Consider the following 18,044-nt stretch of genomic DNA (forward strand, 5'->3'; position numbering starts at 1 on the left):
TACAAAGGCATTGGAAAGGCAGGAAGACGCAATAAAGCGAAAAGGAAGTTTACCGCATTATAGAGTGAGGCAATGGCTAATGCTGCCCAGCATCAAAATGCAAAAAGGGAAAACGAATATGTTTTCTCACGAGGTATCAAGGGCCAAACCAAGTTGTTGAAACCACATCCCCCGTTAATGTTAAGTTTCAGCTGCCAACTAGAACAACGATAGTACACATTGGGCGGTTACGGCCATTTAAGGGTTGCCCGGATGTGATTCCAGGCGTGTCACAGGAAGGAAAGTGGGAGAAAGGGAGAGTGAAGAGAGGTGCTAAGCACATGGAAACCCAGGTTACTGAAAGGGGGATCGTTGGCAGTGATTCATCTCTTCATCATCGGGGTGGATGCCTTACAGGTGCAGCACCTGGATGGGGGTGTGCTGTACTCAAGGCAGGAAGATGCGGTGGTGTCAAGTCACGAGTGGGCATTAAGGTTGATATGGAAAATATGGGAAATGTGGAATGAAGTAAGGAGGCTTGAGGAAGTGTTCAAAGAGCTTAGGCAATGTGCAGAGGGCAAGGAAATGTTGAAGGAAGTTGCCGGGGCTTATAAGACGCTATGGAATCAGGTAGGACGGATGGAGGAAGCAGGAAAGCAATATAAAAGAACTGAACAACACAGTGGAAGCGATGAGGCAACTCGCAGAGGAGAGGGGCACGTAGTGGAGTACGCTAAGGTGTCGGAAGACATAATATATCGTAGCCTGGGATCCTTACAGGGCCATCTAGAAGTATTAGATAGCAGTGTGGTGTTAACCAGACTTTTGCAAGGAGTAGCTGACAGTGTGTGGGATGTGCAGGGAGTAGGGCCTAATAACGAATCTGTTGGAAGCGCTGCATCACGCACTGCAAGGCCAGATAAGTACCGATTTGTTACCAACGGACCAATACTTATGCAGGTTGCGCAAGGCGTAGAAGGAACTACCATCTGGGTTATATTTAATAATGGAACCCAGCTAGCTAAATTTGCCGTTTTTCTACCATGGTGCAATAGTAAGGATAACAACCGACCGCGCACGAGTGTATATTTTGGTCCAGTTCCCAGTTATGGGGAAGAACGTGAGGTTTCAGTGTTACTAGGTCCACCCATATCCAGTGAAGTGGGGAACGTTGAGCAAGTTTGTGGAAGTTGACACTAAAGAGGTATTGCTGATCTCGGCAACTAGAAACCGGTACGCCGAGATGGCAATGCAGGAATTACGAAGCTGTCATAGAGGGAAGGTAACGGTATGTCCAGCCAGGGTAGTAAGTACCAATCTGGACACATGCACGGTGTGGTTATTTTTAGCCAGGGAGAAAGGGACAGACTGTCCAAGGGACATCGTGGAACCTAAATTGAGCTTGCAATGGGTCAGGATGCATTGGATCTTCTCCAACTACGAGAATTTGGTCGTAGTAGCAAGTTGTTTTGAGCAGTGAGTATTTGCAGAAGCGAAACGTATAGAGCTCAAGGGGATCGGATTTTTAATCAATGTAACTAAGTGTAACATAATAGGACCAACCTTCCAAATGCCAGTGTCAATTTCAGGAGTCACGCAATTGAATTTTACGCAGTCACAGCTGTACAGGGCAGAAGCCACTTTAGAGTTTTTGCCAAGGCAGAATCTGACGTTGTTAAATCGAACTCTGTAGCCAGGTCTATTGAGATCCACAAACCAGTTCATTTTAGAGCAAGAGGGGTGCATATCAGCCGAACAGCTTGTGCAACATATCGCTCAGTATAGGGAAAGGCAACAGCAAATAACGATCATTTTGAGCACCTCTGTGCCAAGTGTCATCGCAGCCTTAACATTGTTATGTGTTATTTTCCTTCTGATCAGGCGGAGAGATAGTTCCAAGAGGGAACCAAAGGTAGTCCAAGTCCCAGTGGATTGGATACCTAGGGCGCGAGATGAGTAGGTAATGGGTTCATCGAGCAGTGGTCGTCAAGTAAGGAATATTTACGTTTTGTTTCATGCCATGGTTTTAAGGAGCACTATACCACATTTAAGTTTTCTAATAGTAAGGAAATATGCCATAGGTGCCGATCCAAACAAGTTAAGAGCTAGTTAATGGTCGACCCAGGCTTCAGGTCTTTCTGAAGAGCAGAATAATGTAGTGGCACCACCATTTAGGATAGGGAATGTTATTTTTGTGCAATATTCTGAGCAGAAATTACAGGCAGGTGCCGGCCAGATGGCAGTGAGTTATGCATACCAACAGTTGCAAAGTAAAACAGGGGCCATAGGTCTGTCAGATTGCTGAAAGAACGTGCGTAGGGGTTTTGCAAGTCGCAAATCACAGGCAGAAGGGCCCACTAGCCAACCTAGTGTGTTATGAATATGTAACGCGAAGCAACACATATGGCAGAACAGAGGCATACAGGCACGTAAAAATAGGTGCAGATTCCTAACGAAATTCATTCAAGTGTGGCAGCTCTCCTAGATGGCAGGTTGTGTCACACCACCAGCTACACAGAGCAGCAGATGGGATGCCAGTGTTCCAGTCCATGACAGGTCACTGGCTCGACCCTCTGAGGCCGACACAGATGTCCATAGCCAGCCAGTGGCGAGCCACTCCACGGCTCACTACTGCGGGCAGTTGTCCTGGCTTCCAACACATGCTGGAGGCATCCGAGAGCGAGGGCCACAGATTCGAACTCTGGATTGCGGGTGTTTATTGTCGCTGCGATCTCAGCCATGCCGGCGAGAAGCACACAGCTGGCCATCTGCGGCTCACACCAAGCGGCGCTGAGTCGGCAGGAAACCGACTGCTGAGTCAACTGCTGGCATCCTGACGACGACGCAACTCCACTGGTGTACAAGGCTAACACACAGTGTGTGCACGGGTTGCTAAGGAATCTATTCCACGCCAAGCTGTTTTGCAGACAGCAAAGTGGTGTCCTCAGCATTGCGGGGCCCAGTGACACAGACCAAGGGGAACACGGCACTGTAGTTGGAAACAATAAATCACTTGGAAAGATAGGATGGGTCTTAATATGTTCCCTCTGCATTTGGTCATACTTATACATTTGGTACCAGAAGTTGCCACTACACATGGGACAAAGGTGGGTGTACTGGTCATCTGTGGCCTCAGGCCGCCGCTGCTCCCAGGACAGGACCAGACTCGAACCTGCGCCCTCCTGGACACTGTGCCGCAACTTGCCACTAGTGGTGCTTGCCGGAAGGTAACACCCACCACTGTCTCCGGTGATGTCGCAGCACTGCTGCACCTAGCATCACCTCGCCCAGACCCTGGTACACCAGGTGGGAAGCAAACGTGGCCTGTAGACTGGAGTTGAACCGAGCCCTTCCTGAACCTGCTGCAGACCGCTGTTATTGTCCTTTCTCAGGCAGACTGTGCGATCTCTAAGTTCCTGGTTGCCGTTCCATCCCACCCCAGTGTTGTGTCCCCAGAGGCAGAATATAGCCCTAACAAGTACATAGTAAACGGAATATAAGTTTATGCAGATTACTTATAACATTGCTCTCAGACTGGCCCCTATAAACGAAGACCAGCACAGGTCCATCCCGACACTCGACTGACCTAACACACTCTGAACCAAGCTAAAATTGCCCGTCTATTTATAGTGGTTTTGCCCTCGCTTCTGATGTACTGTCAGAGGTAGACAGAAACTATGGCAGAGATAAATTCCCACAAAGCAGATACTTACAAATCGCCACTCTTGGCTCTGGCCTAGTGCTCCGCCTCATACATTACAATAAGTCGAAGCAATGCTGCAATTTCCTGCCTCATTGCTGCTCCACTCAAAACAAATCATGCGTGCAATACCGCTGTCCCAGCTCCGTGCCCGCGACTGCCATGTTCACCTTGATTGGCCCACTGACTGTCGACTGTTACCACACTCTGCCAGTGGCCCCAGCTTTCATCGCCCAACCGCGCCTTCATTGAATTTTGATAAAATTTTCCTTTTCCTCGACTAAGAGTGACACTAGCACAGCAGCACGTCCCTGTATTTCAAATGTTGTAAAGCAGAAGTTAAGCCAATTCCCGTGGGAGATATTCGAGTGCCCTCCCGATGAAACCAGGATGTGCAGCAGGCAGCTACAGACTTCTTCACGCAGCAGGACAGTATATTTTACCAGATGGATATCTTCAATGTAGTGTGTCAATGGGATAATTGCATCAGTACTCACGGAGATTTTGCCTGATTAACATACCGATTCCGTACTGCGCGGCCTTTGAACGGTAACTTTATGATCGTCCCTTACAGAAACCTTCGAAGTGTTACGTGTGGTTGCAACAAGCTATAAATGGTACTTGGCTGCGGGCAGATGGATGTTCTGGCGGAAAAATGTTGATGTAACTGAGATGTTCAAATGTGTGGCCCTGTTCCTGAATACACAACGCAGTGCGCCTTCTTAACAACCTCCGGACGGAACGTAACGCTTCCGGTGTCACGGAACGACAAACTTCCTCGATGCGCTAGGAGTCATCTTCGGTTAGATTGCCGACTGTGGCGTTACCCCGCCATAGACACGACAGGTAGCACAGGTTTCAGGTGCCGCGGATAATGACGTTGAACAAACAGGGCATTCACATCCAACGAGTACACTGACATGTCGCTGATCTTCGATCCTGGTCGAAAAGCTCCGAAAGTCATTGCGTTCTTACGTGCTGAACAATAATTTCGGGAAACAGAGAAGGTGTGGCTATAACAGACGAAGACCAGCAAAAAACGAGAAGAAATGAAGAGATGGAGATTTTTCTTTTAGCTGCAATACGCCAGGGTGCTCATATCACCTTACGAGAATTTCCTGCAATCGTGGGTATCACGCTTACATCTGAGTGGCGTATAATAAAGGATCTCAGCTTCACCCGTACCACCTGTCACTGACACAGGAGATGCATTGGAACGATTTCAATCAGTGGGTTACTCCTTAAAATTGGGCTGTGCTGGACCCATAAAAAGGTGTTCTATATTCACAAATTACGGGTCAGTGAGCAATCATAATATGCATTACGGGAGCAGACAAATTCCCATATGGCTGTCTATCGTGAACGGAGATGGTCCGTTAACGTGAGGTGTGTATCCTTGCGGATGAAATCATAGGTCCACACTACTTCGCGGAAACGCTGACAGATTTATCGTGTAGACATTCGATGCCACATGTGGATGCAGCACGATAGTCACCCATCCCATACAGCCAGTGATGTTGCGCAGGAATCGAACAACAGAATCCCTGGAACAATGATGGGGCGCCGAGGACCTCAGGAATGGCCTGCGGTACGCAGTCACCCGATTTCAACCAGTAGATTCCTGAAACTACCAGGCAGACCGAGACTCGAACTCGGGATCTCTGCCTTTCGCGGGCAAGTGCTCTACCGAGTGAACTGTCCTACTACGACTCACGACCAGTCCTGACAGCTTCACTTCCACCAGTACCTAGTCTCCTACCTTCCAAACTCCACCGAAGCTTTCCTGCGAAACTTGCAGAACTAGCACTCCAGAAAGAACGGATATTGTGAATACATGGCCCAGTCACAGCCTCGGGGGAGTTTTCAGAATGAAATTATCACTTTGCAGAGGAGTGTGCCCTGATATGAAACTTCCTGGCAGATTAAAACTGTGTGCCCGACCGTGAGTCGAGCTCAGGACCTTCGCCATACGGGCAAGTGCTCTACCGTAGCACGACTCACCACCCGTCCTAAAAGCTTCACTTCCGCCAGTACCTCGTCTCCTACCTTCCAAACTCCACAGAAGTTCTGCTAAGAAACTTCCAGTACTAGCACTTCTGGAAGAAAGGATAAAGGGATATTGCGGAGACATGGCTCAGCCACAGCCTGGGCGACGTTCCCAGAATGAAATTTTCCCTCTGCAGCGGAGTGTGCGCTAAGGACTTGACAGAAAAAGGCAGAGGTCCCGAGTTCGAGTCTCGGTCCGGCATACAGTTATAATCTGCCAAGAAGTTTGATAACAGCGCACACAACGCTGCAGAGTGAAATTTTCAATCATCAGATTCCTTTTTGTGGAGCCTCTGAAGAATCGTGTTTATGTTGCTGAAGCCACATCGCCAGACATTTTCAAACTGCGCAACGAGCAAGTCTCTCGCTCTGTGACACCAGCGATGCTACATCCTATCCACAATTAATTTATTTAGAGGCACATCACGTTGTGCATTACATCAATATTCCGCAGCCCGATCATCCATCTACAGCAGCCAAGTATTATGTACAGCATGTTGCTTCCACCCCTAACACTTTGAAGGTTTCTAGCTCCCAAACTAAATGTCATAAAAATGTGATTTAAAATGATTTGTTCACAGCTGGTTAAAATACATCAGCCCTAGTGAGGCCAGATGAGGAACTACTTGAACAAAGAAGCAGTAGCACCGTCAGGATACATCTACTGGCAATAACGGCTGGAGGGATTGGCGACCTGCTTATCACGTTTACCTCGATCATACTTCATTACTTTTATGACTTGTAGGCAGCTGTTGGCCAGCCGGAATAGGCCTAGGCATAAACTCTATACTTTTCTTGTGAACTTCAAGGTAGCTACAAGGGGAACATTACAGCGGACATATTGTTACATTCTATGTGTATGACCTACCGTTTTATTTGTCAAGAGACAGAATTAATTCATTTTAGAGAAGTATTTTAACTCGCACAAGAAAGTCAATAATTTTCTCCTTAATTTTTGGATGAAAAAAAATGGCTCTGAGCACTATGGGACTTAACGTCTCAGGTCATCAGTTCCCTAGAACTTAGAACTACTTAAACCTAACTAACCTAAAGGACATCACACACACCCATGCCCGAGGCAGGATTCGAACCTGCGACCGTAGTGGTCTCGCGGTTCCAGACTGTAGCGCCTAGAACCGCTCGGCCACACCGGCCGGCCTTGGATGAAAGCTGAAGAATTTTACTCCATTGAAGGCACTGCAGGCACTTATAGTCTTTCCGAATTCGTAGCACTTCTTTGCAAAGTTTTTGTTTTTCTTTTCAGTGTTGGAAAGCAGCGTTCTGCTTCTGATGTAGTTATGGAAACAGTCAAGAGTATTTTTATCAGTTTCGTTATTTCACTAAGAACGGCTTCTAAACTTTTTCCAGAGTAATTTCTACAGCGTATTTAATTTTCAATATCCAAGAATATCAGATCGACGATATACCTTTATACGATATCGCAGCGTCTGTGTTATTCGTAAATACAATGGAATGTTATTTCGGACATGCATGCAACAGGCACTGCAGTGACTGTAGCCACTATGAAATACATGAAATGTATTGACAGCTGCGGATATTGATAGGTGTCATGTATAATTTTGGTATGTGAATTTTTGGTATCTGAATCGACTATAACCACGCAGCGATGTGGTAAGCCGTATCGTAGAAGTTAAGCTAACATCTTTGAGCTGCGTGAGGGCGCAGAGGAACAGTCGAAGTTTAGCTCTGTTTGAGTAGAGAAGACAATATTTATCTCTGGTTGCGAGTGAAGTTGAAGTACATCTGTGTTGGAGTTAAGCTGATTTAGCAGTGTTAGTGAGGAATCCATGGCGATATTATGATTATAATTAAAATTTATCGTTAGTTCAACAAACACGACTATGAAACTGATCTGTGAATGACGAAATCTAATAGAATGTGAGGCAAACACAATAAAGGTGTTATTATTTGTTTCTATTGCTGCGCCATCGAACGAAAATGGTTATTGTACTGAAAGTTGTTAGATTTGAGAGATAGAAAAATGTACTGTTTGGATGCTGAGAAGTTCATTAACTTTAATATCTGTTTTGAGTAATTTTTCTCATTACATAAAAGAAAATATAGTATTGTCATTTATGCGGATATTTCATTTTATTAGCAACCTTTGTCTTACAGTTCTTTTTAATGGATGATCGAACCAGGTATGTTCGATTAGCAGTTAACAGAGAACTCACTATACCTCTCGAATCTCTCTGTACAGATACAGTAATTTGCAGCTTTAGCATAGCGGTGCGATAGACAGAGCAGTACTGCAACGCGTTATCCAGAGCTGCGCAGATTAGAGTATGGAGAAAATATTGTGATTCTCTTTTATTTATTCAAACAGGGCCATCTCAACGCTATTCAGAGACAGTTTTCGTGATGAAATTTTGCTAAGCCATTGTCTCTAGGTTTCATGTCCAAGATAATTATTCAGGGCCGGCCGGAGTGGCCGTGCGGTTCTAGGCGCTACAGTCTGGAGCCGAACGACTGCTACGGTCGCAGGTTCGCATCCTGCCTCGGGCATGGATGTGTGTGATGTCCTAGGTTAGTTACGTTTAGTTAGTTCTGCGTTCTAGGCGACTGATGACCTCAGAAGTTAAGTCGCATAGTGCTCAGAGCCATTTTAATTATTCAGGCAGTTTATACTATTGAAAATTCTTGCAGTGAGATTGTTAACTTTTACAATATGAAACACTTCCGTTTTTCTATGACAATTAATTAATATTATAGTGCAGCTTTGCCTTCAGTTTACGACAGTTGATTTACTACCACAGCTATGATTTACAATCAGAAACAGAGTACTTCAGAAATTTTTTTATTTGTTTAGATAACTTTCAATATGAACAACCACTAGCTGCTTAATACAATGACTACAATGAAAATCTGTGCCGGACCGGGACTCAAACCATTATTTGCCACTTGTAGCGAGCAGTCGCCCTTACCATTAGACTATCCGAGCATGAACTCCACCCCTCCCCCACCCCCTCCGACCCAAACTTTCACACGTCGTCAACCATGCGTCTACACATCTGGACTCGTACATCCATTATGTATTCCCGTGTAGGGCAGACACTTTACTTGAAAGTCACTTGCCTAGTGTCGGCGAATAAATACGATGCAAGCGACTTTCAACTACAAAGCATCCTGGCTGCACACTTCTCCCACCACCCCATGACGTTATCTGAGTGGGAGGAGGGGGAAGAGGGAGAAACTGAACACGGCGTATTTATATGGCCATGAAGTCGCACAGGATATGACATGGTTTCATTTAGCACATTGATCAAAACAACAGAGATCACTAACGAAACGGAGTTTCAGTATTATTTAATTATTTTTAGCATGCTTATGACATAACAGAATTTTTATCTCGAAAAAACTGTCATTGTACGGAAAGATGCAGGCTATTTACGTAGGCCTATGCCATATGAAGGGCTTAGTTCAATAGTGGTACAAGTCCATTTTTGTTCATTCTGAGATACAGAGCCCTAAAGTTAAATGAGCGCTGAAAAATCTGCATACTGGAACATATCTGGTATCTCAAATGCAGATTTTTCAGTGCTCATTTCACTTTAGGACTCTGTATCTGAGAATGAACAAAAATGGACTTGTACCACTACTGAAATAAGCCCTTCATACAATATAGCTTATTTAGTTACATAACAGAGAACGATCTTTCACTAACATATGTTGATAGAGCTATTGTAGCACTTTTTTAATCTCATTATGGAGACGTGGAAACTACCCGAGGAAAAGTTCATGTCCTGGAGAGTTTTAACGTAAAAGGTCTAGTATTTAAGACATGAAATATATTACTTATCAATCACATCCGCACAATCTCAGAGGCTCTTTCAAGTCGAACGGCAAACTGTATCGAAAATAGCTCAAAACCGATATAAGATTGGCAGTGCCCTCAGAATGTTTAGAATACCATCCTCGTAATTCCTTCAAGGCCACAATTCACTCTTCAAGCCTTACTTTCTTCTTAATGTCTGTGAGCTTAGGGAACTGGACTGTATTTGTCAGAATTTGTACCTTCTGCAGTGGGATTTCAGTTTTGAATTGTTGCCCAACAAATCAGAAATAAGTTTTATCTCATCTTGCAGTGTCTTACTGTGGGCAATGTGCAGTCAAGTTTACTTAAAATGCGAGGTCCGCAATCCATTCTGAATGTTCTAATTTTCGTTCCTGCTCTCCTTTCCATTCTTAAATTCAACACCAGCGTGTTTTAAATCAAAAAATCTTTTCAGGCATGTCCCTTGAATTAACCATCGTACTTTGCAGCAATATATAGAGTATCCACTGACGTCATTCAGTTCTGTTACAAACTGTTGTAGCTGACAATGAAATAATGCGTTATTCCTGTTTGTACCGCCAGATTCTTCACGTGCTCCATGCTTTCATATTTAGTACGTAGTGCTTCTTGATGTTCAGAAAAATGAATCCCATCTGTCTATCGTTGTAATTTGCTCTTTCATTGTCAACTAAATCATGAAATTCTTTTTGTATTGTATTTTAATCTCGTTTCATGGCAAATTTGAAGTACTCATCGATCATGCTACTGCATTATAGTATTGAGAATTCTCATCCACCTCTACTGTTACTCCCATTCACTTTTAAAGGCTTGTGACGACAGATCGCTAGATTGCCTCTTTTTGTGCAAACAGCCACTGGGCCTGTGAACGTCCATCATACCAAGAACAAATAGCGAAGGGTAAACAGTGCTGACACGACGATTCTGATTACCTGAAGAGAGTCGTGCCGAGTGAGAAATGTCACGTTCCAATCTACCATAGAAACGTTCGTTTGCTGAAAATCTTGTATCTCCGAAAGTTCTTCATCAATTACTTTGAAATTTTAACGAAACTTTGCATTCCAATACGAGCGTGTTTTTATAGAGCAAATACACACAATAATAAATAAAAATTTATTGTATTTAATATATATGTTTATATGCTATATAATGCTCCCGTATGTATACAAAACATGCATATATTCGAAGGTAATATGGTTAAAATTTCAAATGAATCGCCGAAGAAATTTCGGAATATACGATTTTGAACAAACGAACATTTTAATTTTTATTTATATAAATGTGAAACTAGACTACGTCTACGTAAATAAACATGAAAATGTTCGTTTGTTCAAAATTTAAATCGCTGGAAGTTCTTCACTGGTACATTTCATATTTTGACACGATGTTGCTACCGAATACGAGCGTGTTTTATATCGCCACTAGTAAAGACATTGCGTTCCCCTTAAGTCGATAATATTTTTTTCTTTTGTGCATTACCTTGTCATAGTGCGTATGTATCATTTATTTCAACTATTCTTTGCTTCTACATTCATTTCGCTACTGTTTTATATTCTATATTGTACGAATATGAATGTTCTGGTTCTATACGCTTTGTAAATCTTTGGTTTGGCTAGGAGTACTGTGTCAGAGAGAGAGAGAGCGAACGACTATCGATAGAGAGCGTGCGAGTTGTTGTGGTACGTGGCCGGCTCTGGGGTGAAAAAACGTGGCGAAGTTCGGCGCGAAAGACGGTGATACGCGGAGGAACAATTAATTACAGTGCGTCATCTGTGTTAATAGGAGATCGTGCATTATTAAGTGAACAGTAAATCCTGAAAAGTATATCGAGTGTTTGCGGTGACAATTTTACAAACTGTGTGAACTTGTGACAATTAGCCATGAATCAGACACCATTGTCGTGTGGCGACACTAACTGTTAGAACTGCGTGAAAGTGGAACAAACCAAAATGTTAAGTAAAAGAACAGTGCTGTGATTTGATCAAGAAACATTTACTATATCATCCGAACTGTCTTAAATACGACGACGTAAATTGAACTGATGTTTAACGGACTGTTATAAACACATGTGACTGTTTTCCTGTGGCAACACGGTGAAAGAACTGTGCGAAGTATTGGCATTAACCGGCTATATATCGTAAATACTAAAGACATTGCATAATTCTGACCTACCCACACCGCGTGATTAATAAACTTTTAATGATAAAACGTCGCGCGCGTAATGACAATGCATACACTGGAACTATTATTACGGCGCTAGTGCTGCCAGCTGATTCGACTGCAACGGAAACGTGGACCACCGCCGTAACTGGAATATTAATGAAACAGGAGGATCCATCATTATCTTCACGCCACGAACCAGTATTTACTTCACACATTGTTCGCGCGGACCACCGCTGACGTCATCGCACTGCCTGCTGCAACAGTTAAGATATTAAAAGAAAATTATTACGCTCTCTCTCGTTTCAAAATTAAAGACAATTGCAGTTAAATTAACTATTTTAAAAACACTGTCACAATATCTCAATTTTGTTTAGTTCCAATAAATATTCTTTCCATTATTTCGCCTTGTTGACAGTGTTGAAAACTCGCCAAATTAAAGTTCAATTAATAATTTTCTTTCAAAATTCTTCTCAGACATTTTGCTGCTGATCATAATTTTATTGTAATGCTTGTGAGTAACGTTTTTTGGAGGGAGTACATATTTCATTTTTTCCTGTTGTAAAATTAGCTACCATAAAATTACGTATATTACCAGCTGATGCTGTCCGCCATTACTGCTTGAAAACTGCACCTATTTTCTCATTGGCTGTCAGCTTCAAAACAAAATTACCTATTTCGTGGGCATCTAGCAGATGCGCGATGTCTATGTAGGACCCTACAATAATTTGTTTTTGCTTTTGCAGGTTTACTGTAATTATATTGACATTAATTGTTCTATCGGCCCCCGTTAAAGTGATGTATCGCATCTGTATAATAACTGTACTCAATTACCTAGTATATATATATTTTTTTTCTTTTTCGTCCATGGCTAACAGGGGTAATCAGATTCCTTGTATAGGTCATGTTCTATTATTTAAAAGGGTATTTTTTTTTAGAAGTAGAGAGCCAGTTCCTTTACACACTGCAGCGCCACATGTAATATATAGATATATAAGTAATAATTATAAGGGAAATCTATATATACCGCTAGAGGAAGTAGTAGGGCTGAATTGAGTTGTGAGTGCTTCTTGTCCCTTCCTAATTACACAGTACACTTTTAAGCATGTTTTTAGGCAGTTTTATGTTTCAGAAGAAGTACTAGTACAACTGAAATACCGATTCAGCTCTGCAGCAGATCAATATAAAAAAAATTACGAAATCAACAAGATGGCCAACAAATAGTGTAAAACCCACTTACAATGGAACATACCACACGTAGAACAGCAGTATAGTGTCGCAATTAAAATCAATGAAAACTAACTGCAGTGTAAGGAATTAATTAATTTCACTCAATAGCACATCAACTTACTCAAAAATTGTCAGTAATTTTTATCGGACACTAAAACCGTTTCCAAAGGGGAAGCTTCTACTTGAAATCTTAAAAGGAAATACACAACAAATAAGTTGTCAAAACATAAATGAAGCTCAAATGACGTCGAACTGAAAGCGGCCAACCAAACCGGCATCTGACAACTTTGGCAATACAGATAAAGAATTCAGAAGCTCGCAAGTCACACGGCGAACATTGGTAATATAACGTGTGCTGATTAGCTAAAATAGCTCCCAGTACATCCAACAGCGCACGCTGCCTTATAATATTTGCAGACATCCAACCAGCAGAGGACTGCCCCGTCTTACTACACACTCACACAGAAAACCTCTCTGTCTCCAGGTTCGGCTTTGGAAACGACCAGCCAGGTAGCCGTGCGGCAAACTGCGCTCAGCCTCGCCGTATCGGGAACATCAGGCCAGCACATTCTTCTTTGTTGACGCCGTCCAACTTCAGCTGCCACGGCGTGCAGTCAAATCCAACAACCGTTTCCTCTCTTGGCATCTGCCCGCTACCTGTTGCTCGCTCGCTCTCCAAAACAAGACCCCACTTCCGCTTCGTCCCCTCCACAAGTTTCTCGCGGTCGAGTGTGTGCAGCGATGAATGTGGCGCAACCCCGCCTCTGAATTACTCGACAATCCGCGCCGTACGAGTGGCGTGGATTTTAAAGGACCACAGCTGCAAGACGTCTTGTGGCAGCACGCTATACAAAAAAGTTAATGTTCTTTTGTTCAAAATCTTAAATCCCTGAAAGTTCTCCACCGATTTCTTTTAAATTTTGACACAATGTTACATTCGAATACACGCGTATTTTTATACACTCATTTTCTTATTATACGGAATATATAAAGAAACATCTAATATATAAATGGGAACATTATTACCAAAAATTTCCAAAAGTTCTGGACGACTTATTTCACATTTTTAACAATATACTAATGAACAACTGGACAAACAATAGCTATACACTCTGAAGGGCCAACGAAACAGATACACCTACGACACGTCATGTAGAGCCCTTGCAAGCACGCAGAAGTACCGCAGCACGACGTGGAATGGACTCGATAAATGAGTGAATCAGTGCTGGAGGGAACTGACACCATAATTCCTGCTGGCCTGTCCATAAATCCGTAAGAGTACGAGGGGGTAGAAATTGCTTCTGAACAACGTATTTACAAAGCAACCCAGATACGCACAATAATGTACATTTGTGGGGAGTTTGGTGGTCAGCGGAATTGTTTACACTCAGAAGAGTGTTTCTGGAGCTACTATGTACTAATCCTAGGCGTGTGGCGTGTCGGACTGTCCTGCTGGAATTGCCCAAGTCTGTCGGACTGCAAAATGGACATGAATGGATGCAGGTGATCAGACAGCATGCTTACATACGTGTCACCTGTCAAAGTCGTATCTAGACATATCTGGGGTCCCATATCACTCCAACTGCACACGGCCCACACCATTACAGAGCCTTCACCAGCTTGAACACTCCCCTGCTGACATGCAGATTCCATGGATGCACAAGGTTGTCTCCATACCCGTAAACGTTCATACGCTCGATACAATTTGAAACGAGACTCGTCCTAACAGGCTACATATTTCCAGTCATCAACAGCCCAATGTCGGTGTTGACAGGCCCAGGCGAGGCGTAATGCTTAGAGTCCAGCGGTCATCAAGGACATTCGGCTCCGGAAGTCCATGTCGATGATGTTTCGTTGAATGGTTCGCACGCTGACACTGTTGATGGCCCAGCATTGAAATGTGCAGCAGTTTGCGGAAAGGTTGTACTTCTGTCACGCTGAACGATTCTCTTCAGTTCTCGTTAGTCCCGTTTTTGCGCGATCGTTTTCCGGCCACAGCGATGTCAGAGAATCGATGTTTTACCTGACTCCTGATACTCACGGTGCATTCTTGAAATGTGTAAGTAGGCTGTTTAGATTTTTTTATTGGTAACGCCACCTCTGTATGAAAATCATTGGCTGTGCTGTGTGCAGTCTGTGGCTGCTTTGCATTGTTGTAATACTCGCCATTGTAGTGTTAGGCAGCTGGCTGTGAACAGCGCGTAGCATTGCGCAGTTGGAGGTGAGCCGCCAGCAGTGGTGGATGTGGGGAGAGAGATGGCGGAGTTTTGAAATTTGTCATGAACTGCTATATTTATATATGATGATATCAAGGTAAATACATTGTTTGTTCTCTATTAATATCTTTCATTTGCTAACTATCCCTATCAGTAGTTAGTGCCTTCCATAGTTTGAATCTTTTATTTAGCTGGCAGTAGTGGCGCTCGCTGTATTGCAGTAGCTTGAGCAGCGAAGATTTTTGTGAGGTAAGTGATTTGTGAAAGGTATAGTTTAATGTTAGTCAGGGCCATTCTTTTGTAGGGATTTTTGAAAGTCAGATTGCGTTGCGCTAAAAAAAATATTGTGTATCAGTTTAAGGACAGTCGTGTATAATTGTTCAAAGGGGACGTTTCAAATGGTCGTGCGAAAAAATCCCCCTTCATCGCTACATCGAAGATGCTGCGTCCCATCGCTCGTGCGCCGACTATAACACCACGTTCAACCTCTCTTAAATATTGATAACCTGCGATTGTAGCGGTAGTGACCGATCTAACAACAGTGCCAGACACTTGGAGTCTTATATAGGCGTTGCCGACTGCACCGCCGTATTCTGCCTGTTAACATATCTCTGTATTTAATATGCATGCCTATAGCATTTTTTCTGGTGCTTCAGTGTATATTTTTAATGCATATAATATATATGTATAATATAAAATAGTGAAACTTTGTTACCAGATAGGAGACTTGTATCTAAGGCTTATCAGAATACGATTAGAATATTGCTACTGAATCTGAAGTTGCAATAACAATAAACAAAGCTCAAAGAGAGAGATGAATTGGAGAGGGACAGAGGGTGTGAGGAAATGGACAAAGAATACGGAAAGGAGGAGATGGAGAAATGGTGGAGGTAGGAGAAGATAGAGAGTGGGAGAACAAGAAGATAAACAAAAGAAGGGAGAGGAGATCAATGACAGACAGAGTCGTAGAGAAGGGTGGCATGAGGAGATAGAGAGAGAGGAGGAGAAGATGAACAGAGAGAAAGAGTAATATTTGAGAACATTTCTCTTGGAGTACAGCGGTTTTCGGTTCAAATGGTTCCGAGCACTGTGGGACTTAACATCTGAGGTCATCTAAGTATATCACACACATCCATGCCCGAGGCAGGATTCGAACCGGCGACCATAGTGGTCGCGCGGTTCTAGACTGAAGCGCCTCGAACTTCTCGGCCACTCCGGCCGGCAGCGGTTTTTCTTTGTTACCTAAAAATGAACATGAACAGTCACAAACATTATGGACTATCAGTTGAGTCGTAGCCTCCGTCTTCGATCTCGGTATGAAGCCTGAAGATGGTCTAAAACAGACAGAAACCGGTAAACTCATAAAAAGGTAGTTTCTTGCGTTTGTGACGATGTTCACGTTTAAGAGAGAGAGGAGATAGGTGGTGGGATGCAGAGAGAGAGACCAGGAGGAGGAGAAGGTGGACAAAGAAAGGAGGAAGCTCAGATGCACAGGGACAGGGGGGAGAAGGAGATGATGGCATATATCAAATTCCCGTATATACTAAAGCAACGTACTTTCTCTTTTCTGTTTTTTTATTATTTTTATTTAACCAGGCCTGAGCCACAGAAACGTGTGGCCGGGAGCAGCTGATCCTAAATGAAATGTCTCCCAGTACCGGGTTCTTCCGAGAGGGACCGCGCAAACCGAGACAGGCCAAGCCTCGGTCGACAGGTGACCCCCCCACATCTGTTTCGCATGCCGTTTGGCGTGCTGTGGCCGTCCTTGATCTGCAGTCTTCACTTAGTATGTTTCTGCAATTTTTCAACGACCCGTTGTGGACTGCTCTTATGAATATCACCTGATAATCTTATAGCGTCCCTTAATGTGTAATAAAGATTATTTGTTTGTGTTTTCCAGGTGTAATACCTTGTTCATGCATCACCCATTATGCATTGCAGAAATCGTTCATATTGTCAATTCTGGTGTCAGTTTTGGTGGTAATCTCATTTTTGTTATTCTTCATCTCTTTCGTATTTGTAGTCCATATCCAATGCTTATTAGACGCTACATTCCTTTCAATAAGTTCTTTAATTCCTCGTCACATAAAAACAAGCTCGATTCAGCACCTCCACTTGATTTAATCTTCGGGATTGCGATTATAACTATATAATACATCTCGCACAGCGGCAGCATTAGTCCTTAGATTATTATCTCGACACTACAAGTGAAACATTAACAAAAATAGACTGATTCGACAATGGGCGGCGGTAATGAATCAGAAATAATAACAAATTCCTTGTTTACCTGTTTTGTTTATAATGACTTGGCGTTCTGTTTTCCATAAAAATAAATGTAGTCTAACGTCAAGTACTGAGATTCTTCATATAACAGGAGGAATCACAGGAGCAGACAGAATTCGTACCGCTCTCTAACTTATCCGAACCAAGAAGGGGAAGTGACAAAAGATGGAATAACTCCCTAAAAAGACTTTTGACATGGACTCGCACCAGGGACAGAAGGTCCAGGTCAACATGAGCAGGGATCGTACGCACAGATACCAGAATTCGTTAAGAAGGAAAGAAATAATTTCTCAATAAAAAATTCCATAAATTTAAGCAAAATTGAACTGGTTTTTACGGTCGATGCAGGGTGCGGCAATATGCCGGCAGGAGGGCAAGTCGTCTATGGTACAAGCTTCTCCACTTCGCAGCTCTTACTGACGACTTTTTGGAAATTACATTTGGATCGTTCGATTCCATGGAGTTGGCGATTGAGAGCGAGCCGTGTAATCCCTCTTGGTGACGAGGTGAGAGGCTGTCAGACGAATGAGGCTAATGAAGATCGGTCGAAACTGACATTTCCATATTTCTGCTCTTACGAGGAGCGTTCAGTAGGACCGAGCGATGTGGCGCAGTG

Source organism: Schistocerca americana, chromosome 6 (genome assembly GCF_021461395.2).
Source record: "Schistocerca americana isolate TAMUIC-IGC-003095 chromosome 6, iqSchAmer2.1, whole genome shotgun sequence".
Lineage (NCBI taxonomy): Eukaryota > Metazoa > Arthropoda > Insecta > Orthoptera > Acrididae > Schistocerca > Schistocerca americana.